This window comes from Somniosus microcephalus, unplaced genomic scaffold (genome assembly GCF_052327205.1).
Source record: "Somniosus microcephalus isolate GS21.2 unplaced genomic scaffold, FLI_Smic_1.0 unresolved_chr9, whole genome shotgun sequence".
NCBI lineage: Eukaryota > Metazoa > Chordata > Chondrichthyes > Squaliformes > Somniosidae > Somniosus > Somniosus microcephalus.
Window position 1 is genome coordinate 26,387,212 of NW_028225187.1, and position 10,585 is coordinate 26,397,796.

Here is a 10,585-nt window from a genome sequence, read left to right on the forward strand (position 1 = left end):
GAGGCAGAAAGAGAGCGAGGGAGCAACAACATAAGAACATAAGAAAAAGGAGCAGGTTCGGCTATACGGCCCCTCGAGCCTGCTCCACCATTCAATGAGATCATGGCTGATCATCGACCTCTACTCCACTCTCCCGCCCGATCTCCATGTCCGTTGATTCCCTAGAGTCCAAAAATCTATCTATCTCGGCCTTGAATATACTCAAAGACTCCGCATTCACAGCCCTCTGGGGCAGAGAATTCCAAAGATTCACAACCCTCTGAGTGAAGACATTTTTTCCTCATCTCAGTCTTAATGGCCGACCCCTTATCCTGAGACTATGCCCCCTAGTTCTAGACACTCACCAGCCAGGGGAAAACAGCCTCTCAGCATCTACCCCGTTCAATCCCCTTCAGAATCTTGTATATTTCAATGAGATCACCTCCCATTCTTCTAAACTCCAGAGAGTATCGGCCCATTCTACACAATCTCTCATCATAGGACAGCCCTCTCATCCCAGGAATCAATCTAGTGAACCTTCGTTGAACCACCTCCAAGGCAAGTATATCCTTCCTTAGATAAGGAGACCAGAACTGTGCACAGTACTCCAGGTGTGTCTCACCAAGGCCCTGTACAACTTTAGCAAGACTTTCTTAATCTTATACTCCAACCCCCTTGCAATAAATGCCAACATAAAGGCCAGTGTCCCTAGGCCAACCATTTTCAGCTGCTTCATCAATGACCTTACCTCCAACATAAGGTCAGAAATGGGGATGTTCGCTGATGACCGCACAGTGTTCAGCGCCATTCACAACTCCATAGATAATGAAGCAGTCCATGCCCGCATGCAACAAGACCTGGATGACATTCAGGCTTGGGCTGATAAGTGGCAGGTAACATTTTGCGCCACAGAAGTGCCAGGCAATGACTATCTCCAACAAGCGAGAGTCTAACCACCTCCCCCTGACATTCAATGGCATTACCATTACCAAATCCCCCACCATCAACATCCTGGGGGGTCACCATTGACCAGAAACTTAACTGGACCAGCCACATAAATACTGTGGCAGCAAGAGCAGGTCAGAGGTTGGGTATTCTGCGGCGAGTGTCTCGCCTCCTGACTCCCCAAAGCCTTTCCACCATCTACAAGGCACAAGTCAGGAGTGTGATGGAATACTCTCCACTTGCCTGGATGAGTGCAGCTCCAACAACACTCAAGGAGCTCGACACCATCCAGGACACAGCAGCCCGCTTGATCGGCACTCCATCCACCACCTTAAACATTCACTCCCCTCCACACCGGCGTACCGTGGCTGCAGTGTCTGTACCATCTACAAGATGCACTGCAGCAACTCGCCAAGGCTTCTTCGGCAGCACCTCCCAAACCCGCGACCTCTCCCACCTAGAAGGACAAGGGCAGCAGGCGCATGGGAACATCATCACCTCCAAGTCACACACCATCCTGACTTGGAAGTATATCGGCCCATCCTTCATCGTCGCTGGGTCCAAATCCTGGAACTCCCTCCCTAACAGCACTGCGGGAGTACCTTCACCACACGGACTGCAGCGGTTCAAGAAGGTGGCTCACCACCACCTTCTCGAGGGCAATTGGGAATGGGCAATAAATGCTGGCCTTGCCAGCGACACCCACATCCCATAAACAAATTTTAAAAACAACATGCATTTCGCCTTCCTCCATTGCTCGCTGTACCTGCATGCTCGCTTTCTGTGTTTCTTGCACGAGGACACCCAAATCTCTCTGAACACCAACATTGAAAGTTTCTCACCATTTAAACCAATATTCTGTTTGTCTATTCTTCCATACCAAAGTGAATAACCTCACATTTCCCTACATTACACTCTATCTGCCACCTTACTGCCCACTCACTCAGTCTATCTATATCCCCTTGCAGACTCTGTGTTCTCCTCACAGCTTACTGTCCCACATTCTCACCACTCTCTGGGTGAAGAAGTTTCTCCTGAATTCCCTATTGGATATCTTGGTGACTATCTTATATTGATGGTCTCTAGTTATGCTCTTCCCCACAAGTGGAAACATTCTCTCTGTACCCACTCTATCAAAACCGCTCATAATTTTAAAGACCTCTACTAGGTCACCCCTCAGCCTTCTTTTAACAATTGAAAAGAGACCCAGCCTGTTCATCCTTTCCCGATATGTATACCCTCGCATTTCTGGTATCATCCTTGTAAATCTTCTCTGCACCCTCTCCAATACCCCTATATCCTTTTTATAATATGGTGACCAGGACTGTACGCAGTACTCCAAGTGTGGTCTAACCAAGGTTCGATACAGGTTTAGCATAACTTCCCTACTTTTCAATTCTATCCCTCTAGAAATAAACCCTAGTGCTTGGTTTGATTTTTTTATGGCCTTGCTAACCTGTGTCGCAACTTTTAGTGATTTGTATCAAGGCAGCATTTGACCGAGTGTGGCATCAAGGAGCACTAGTAAAACTGAAGTCAATGGGAATTGGGGGCAAAGCTCTCCACTGGCTGGAGTCATACCTAGCACAAAGGAAGATGGTTGTGGTGATTGGTGGTCAATCATCACAGCCCCAGGACATCGCTGCAGGAGTTCCTCAGGGCAGTGTCCTAGGCCCAACCATCTTCAGCTGCTTCATCAATGACCTTCCCTCCATCAAAAGGTCAAAAATGGGGATGTTCGCTAATGACTGCACAGTGTTCAGTGCCATTCACAACTCCTCAGATAATGAAGCAGTCCATGCCCGCATGCAACAAGACCTGGACGACGTTCAGGCTTGGGCTGATAAGTGGCAGGTAACATTCGCGCCACACAAGTGCCAGGCAATGACTATCTCCAACAAGCGAGAGTCTAACCGCCTCCCCTTGGCATTCAATGGGATTACCATCGCCGAATCCCCCACTATCAACATCCTGAGGGTCACCATTAACTAGAAACTTAACTGGACCAGCCACATAAATACTGTGGCAGCAAGAGCAGGTCAGAGGCTAGGTATTCTGCAGCGAGTGTCTCACCTCCTGACTCCCCAAAGCCTTTCCACCATCTACAAGGCACAAGTCAGGAGTGTGATGGAATACTCTCCACTTGCCTGGATGATTGCAGCTCCACCAACACTCAAGAAGCTCGACACCATCCAGGACAAAGCAGTCCGCTTGATTTGCACCCCATCCACCACCTTAAACATCCACTCCCTCCACCACCGGCACACCGTGGCTGCAGTGTGTACCATCTACAAGATGCACTGCAGCAACTCGCCAAGGCTTCTTCGGCAGCACCTCCCAAACCCGCGACCTCTTCCACCTAGAAGGACAAGGGCAGCAGGCGCATGGGAACACCACCACCTCCAAGTTCCACCTTCAAGTCACACACCATCCTGACCTGGAAATATATTGGCCGATCCTTCATCGTCGCTGGGTCAAAATCCTAGAACTCCGTCCCGAACAGCACTGTGGGAGTACCTTCACCACACGAACTGCAGCGGTTCGAGAAGGCGGCTCACCACCACCTTCTCAAGGGCAACTAGGGATGGGCAATAAATGCTGGCCTTGCCAGCGACACCCAGATCCCATGAACAAATTTAAAAAAAAGATCCCTTTGTTCCTCTACCCCACCTAGACTCACACCCTCCAAGTGATAAGTGACCTCCCTATTCTTTCTACCAAAATGTAATCCCTCACATTTATCCGTGTTGAACTCCATCTGCCAATTATATACCCATTCTGCAAGTTTATTAATGTCCTCCTGTAACTTGTTGCAGTCCTCCTCAGTATTGACAATTTGGTGTCACCTGCAAAATTAGAAATTGTGTTTTTGATTCCTAAGTCTAAATCGTTAATGTAAATTGTGAACAGCAGTGGTCCCAGCACTGATCCTTGTGGAACACCACTACCCACCTTCTGGCTCTGTGAATAGCTACCCTTTACTCCTACTCTCTGCTTTCTGTCCTGAAGCCAGCCAGCAATCCATTCAGCTACTTGTCCCCTGACTCCACATTCTCTGAACCTGTTCATCAGTCTATTATGGGGTGCCTTTTGAAAATCCAGATAAATTACATCTACTGCATCACCCTTGTCTACTCTCTCTGTTACCTCTTCAACAAGGTTGGTCAAGCAAGACTTTCCCTTTTGAAATCCATGCTGACTATTCATTATTATATTTTTGGTTTCTAGATATTCTTCTATTTTCTCTATTAGTAGGGATTCCATTATTTTTCCTGCCACCGATGTTAAGCTGACTGGTCTATAATTCCCTGGACATGTTCTATCCCCCTTCTTAAATATCGGGAGATAGGGAGGGGCGAGGCCATGGAGGGATTTGAAAACAAGGATGAGAACTTTAAAATCGAGGTGTTGCTTAACCGGGAGCCAATGTAGGTCAGTGAACACAGGGGTGATGTGTGAATGGGACTTGGTGCGAGTTAGGACACGGGCAGCTGAATTTTGGATGACCTCAAGTTTACGTAGGGTGGAATGTGGGAGGCCAGCCAGGAGTGCGTTGGAATAGTTAAGTCCAGAGGTGACAAAGGCATGGGTGAGGGTTTCAGCAGCGGATGAGCTGAGGCGGGGGGGGGGGGGCGGGGGGGCAGAGTCAGGTGATGTTACGGAGATGGAAGTAGGCTGTCTTAGTGTTGGCATAGAAGCCCTGCAGCGGGAAGCCAAAGCTGCCCAACGCATTACCGGCACCTGGCTACCGACCATAGAGCACATATTACCAGAAACGCTGTTTACGGAGGTCACGGTCCATCATCAAAGACCCTACCCACCCCAGCCACAGTCTGTTCGCCCTCCTGCCATCTGGGAGACGCTACAGATGCATTCGCACCCGTACGACCAGATTTAGGAACAGCTTCTTTCCCAGGGCTGTCATCCTACTGAACTCCTCAAATAAACACTAAAGCCTGCACATCTGCCAACGCACTTTATTATGGTTAGGTTTATGTTTTACAAGCCAAATGAATGTTGAATGTTTAAATGTCTTAATCTAAATGTACACTCTTGGGAGCCGCAAGCCTACATTTCGTTGTACTGCACTTGTGCACTAACAATGACAATAAAGTTGATTATGATATGATGTGATCGGAGAGAGACAGAGAAAAAGAGAAAGGGAGAGAGAGAGGCAGAGAGTGGTGCAGGGAGAGAGACACAGAGAGAGTGAGATGGTGAGTGAGGGGGAGAGAGACAGAGAGGGAGGAGGCAGAGAGAGGGAGGGAAAGACAAAGAGGGAAAAATAGAGACAGAGACAGAGAGAGGAGATAGAGAGAGAAAGACAGAAAGAGACAGAGGGAGGACAGAGAGAGAAACAGGCAGAGAGGGTGAGAGCGACAGAGAGAAGAGGATAGAGAGAGAGACAGTGAGAGAAAGAGAGGCAGTGAGAGAGAGAGGAGGTAGAGACTGAGAGACATAGAGGCAGGGAGAGAGAGGGGCAGAGAGAGCGAGAGACCGAGAAAGACAGAGAGAGGCAGAGAGAGAGAAAGGGTGACTGAGAGACAGAGACAAAGAGAGAGACAGAAAGAGAGGAGAGAGAGGCGGAGAGAGAAAGTGAGACAGTGAAAGAGAGATAGAGAGAGAGAGAGGGCTGAGAAAGATGCAGAGAGAGAGAGAGAAAGAGTAGAATCGAGGATGAGCCTTCAGTTTATTCACAGTGAATCTAAATTTCAGCACGTGGGAATCTCTCATGCAGCGAGATTCGACCAGGGAGCGTGTGAGAGTCTCCTTTTAGTCACCGTCGGGGCCTGGCCACGTCCCTGGTGGGCCACCGCACCCCCTCCCCCACTGCCTGTCTCAACACCTGGCTGGACTGGGGGGAGGGGGTGCTGGCCTAACCCAGAGCTGGGCCTGTCGGACAGACCGCTCCCCACCTCACAGACCGCCAGTCAAACATCTTCTCTTACCGTTGGTGCTCGCAGGGTTCCCGGTGCCCGGGCCGGAGGGTGGAACGGTGCTGGGTCGCTGGCACATCGGTGGTAAAGGAGGGCCTGCCGGAGTCAGGCTGACAGGAACAGAGCGAGACAGAGGTAGAGAGAGAGAGAGAGAGAGAGTGGCAGCTCCGACCACAGGTAGTGTCAGCTGCCGGCGGAAAGCCACAGCTGCTTCCTGCTCTAGTTCAGTAAAAAAACAAGATTATCTGGTCGCTGTCACATTGCTGTGTTTGGGAGCTTGCTGTGCGCAAATTGGCTGCCGCGTTTCCCAAATTACAACAGTGACTACAATCCAAAAAGTACTTCATTGGCTGTAAAGCACTTTGGGGCGCCGGTGGTCGTAAAAGGCGCTACAGAAATGCAAATCTTTCTTACTTTGCACACCATATACACTGATACACTCCGCACACTGATACGCTCCGCACACACTGATACGCTCCGCACACTGATACACACACTGATACACTCCGCACACTGATACACTCCGCACACTGATACACTCCGCACACTGATACACTCCGCACACTGATACACACACTGATACACTCCGCACACTGATACACTCCGCACTGATACACTCCGCACACTGATACGCTCCGCACACTGATACGCTCCGCACACTGATACACTCCGCACACTGATACACTCCGCACACTGATACACTCCGCACACTGATACACTCCGTACACTGATACACTCCGCACTGATACACTCCGCACACTGATACACTCCGCACACTGATACACTCCGCACTGATACACTCCGCACTGATACACTCCGCACACTGATACACTCCGCACTGATACACTCCGCACACTGATACACTCCGCACACTGATACACTCCGCACACTGATACACTCCGCACACTGATACACTCCGCACACTGATACGCTCCGCACACTGATACACACACTGATACACTCCGCACACTGATACACTCCGCACACTGATACACTCCGCACACTGATACGCTCCGCACACTGATACACTCCGCACACTGATACACTCCGCACACTGATACACTCCACACACTGATACACTCCGCACACTGATACACACACTGATACACTCCGCACACTGATACACTCCGCACACTGATACGCTCCGCACACTGATACACTCCGCACACTGATACACTCCACACACTGAAACACTCCACACTGATACACTCCGCACACTGATACACTCCGCACACTGATACACTCCGCACACTGATACACTCCGCACACTGATACACTCCGCACACTGATACACACACTGATACACTCCGCACACTGATACACTCCGCACACTGATACGCTCCGCACACTGATACGCTCCGCACACTGATACGCTCCGCACACTGATACGCTCCGCACACTGATACGCTCCGCACACTGATACGCTCCGCACACTGATACGCTCCGCACACTGACACACTCCGCACACTGATAGACTCCGCACTGACACACTCCGCACACTGATACACTCCGCACACTGATACACTCCGCACACTGATACACTCCGCACACTGATACACTCCGCACACTGATACACTCCGCACACTGATACGCTCCGCACACTGATACACACACTGATACACTCCGCACACTGATACACTCCGCACACTGATACACTCCGCACACTGATACACTCCGCACACTGATACACTCCGCACACTGATACACTCCACACACTGATACACACACTGATACACTCCGCACACTGATACAGTCCGCACACTGATACACTCCGCACACTGATACGCTCCGCACACTGATACACTCCGCACACTGATACACTCCACACACTGATACACTCCACACTGATACACTCCGCACACTGATACGCTCCGCACACTGATACGCTCCGCACACTGATACGCTCCGCACACTGATACGCTCCGCACACTGATACGCTCCGCACACTGATACGCTCCGCACACTGATACACTACGCACACTGATACACTACGCACACTGATACACTCCGCACACTGACACGCTCCGCACACTGACACGCTCCGCACACTGACACGCTCCGCACACTGATACGCTCCGCACACTGATACGCTCCGCACACTGATACGCTCCGCACACTGATACACACACTGATACGCTCCGCACACTGATACACACACTGATACACTCCGCACACTGATACACACACTGATACACACACTGATACGCTCCGCACACTGATACGCTCCACACACTGATACACACACTGATACACTCCGCACACTGATACACTCCGCACACTGATACACACACTGATACACTCCGCACACTGATACGCTCCACACACTGATACACTCCGCACACTGATACACTCCGCACACTGATACACACACTGATACGCTCCGCACACTGATACACACACTGATACACTCCGCACACTGATACACACACTGATACACACACTGATACGCTCTGCACACTGATACGCTCCACACACTGATACACTCCGCACACTGATACACTCCGCACACTGATACACACACTGATACGCTCCGCACACTGATACGCTCCACACACTGATACACTCCGCACTGATACACTCCGCACACTGATACGCTCCGCACACTGATACGCTCCGCACACTGATACACTCCGCACACTGATACACTCTGCACACTGATACACACTGATACACTCCACACACTGATACACTCCGCACTGATACACTCCGCACACTGATACGCTCCGCACACTGATACACACACTGATACACTCCGCACACTGATACACTCCGCACACTGATACACACTGATACACTCCACACACTGATACACTCCGCACACTGATACGCTCCGCACACTGATACACTCCGCACACTGATACACTCCGCACACTGATACACTCCGCACACTGATACACACACTGATACACTCCGCACACTGATACGCTCCGCACACTGATACGCTCCGCACTGATACACTCCGCACACTGATACACACACTGATACGCTCCGCACACTGATACGCTCCGCACTGATACACTCCGCACACTGATACACACACTGATACGCTCCGCACACTGATACGCTCCGCACTGATACACTCCGCACACTGATACGCTCCGCACTGATACACACACTGATACGCTCCGCACACTGATACGCTCCGCACACTGATACGCTCCGCACACTGATACACACACTGATACACTCCGCACACTGATACGCACACTGATACACTCCGCACACTGATACGCTCCGCACTGATACACTCCGCACACTGATACGCTCCGCACTGATACACTCCGCACACTGATACGCTCCGCACTGATACGCTCCGCACACTGATACGCTCCGCACTGATACACTCCGCACACTGATACGCTCCGCACTGATACACTCCGCACACTGATACGCTCCGCACACTGATACACTCCGCACACTGATACACTCCGCACACTGATACACTCCGCACTGATACACTCCGCACACTGATACGCTCCGCACACTGATACACTCCGCACTGATACACTCCGCACACTGATACGCTCCGCACACTGATACGCTCCGCACTGATACACTCCGCACACTGATACACTCCGCACACTGATACACTCCGCACACTGATACACACACTGATACGCTCCGCACACTGATATGCTCCGCACACTGATACGCTCCGCACACTGATACACACACTGATACACTCCGCACACTGATACACTCCGCACACTGATACACACAGATACGCTCCGCACACTGATACGCCCGCACACTGATACGCACACTGATACACTCTGCACACTGATACACTCTGCACACTGATACACTCCGCACACTGATACACTCCGCACACTGATACACTCCGCACACTGATACGCTCCGCACACTGATACGCTCCGCACACTGATACGCTCCGCACACTGATACGCTCCGCACACTGATACGCTCCGCACACTGATACGCTCCGCACACTGACACACTCCGCACACTGATACACTCCGCACTGACACACTCCGCACACTGATACACTCCGCACACTGATACACTCCGCACACTGATACACTCCGCACACTGATACACTCCGCACACTGATACGCTCCGCACACTGATACACTCCGCACACTGATACGCTCCGCACACTGATACACACACTGATACACTCCGCACACTGATACGCTCCGCACACTGATACACTCCGCACACTGATACACTCCGCACACTGATACACTCCGCACACTGATACACTCCACACACTGATACACTCCGCACACTGATACACACACTGATACACTCCGCACACTGATACACTCCGCACACTGATACGCTCCGCACACTGATACACTCCGCACACTGATACACTCCACACACTGATACACTCCACACTGATACACTCCGCACACTGATACACTCCGCACACTGATACACTCCGCACACTGATACACTCCGCACACTGATACACTCCGCACACTGATACACACACTGATACACTCCGCACACTGATACACTCCGCACACTGATACGCTCCGCACACTGATACGCTCCGCACACTGATACGCTCCGCACACTGATACGCTCCGCACACTGATACGCTCCGCACACTGATACGCTCCGCACACTGATACACTCCGCACACTGATACACTCCGCACACTGATACACTCCACACAATGATACACTCCACACTGATACACTCCGCACACTGATACACTCCGCACACTGATACACTCCGCACACTGATACACTCCG

At 51.1% G+C, this 10,585-nt stretch overlaps 1 protein-coding gene across 1 annotated transcript in view; it reads right to left on the reverse strand.

The window, feature by feature from the left end:
• The window catches only part of LOC147084963 (transcription factor MafK-like), a 105,733-nt gene extending 99,733 nt beyond the window's left edge, over positions 1–6,000 (reverse strand). The window contains exon 1 of the mRNA XM_085979682.1: positions 5,874–6,000. The gene's annotated coding sequence lies outside the window, so the exon portion shown is untranslated. The remainder of the gene's footprint in view (positions 1–5,873) is intronic.
• Positions 6,001–10,585: the final 4,585 nt, after the last annotated feature.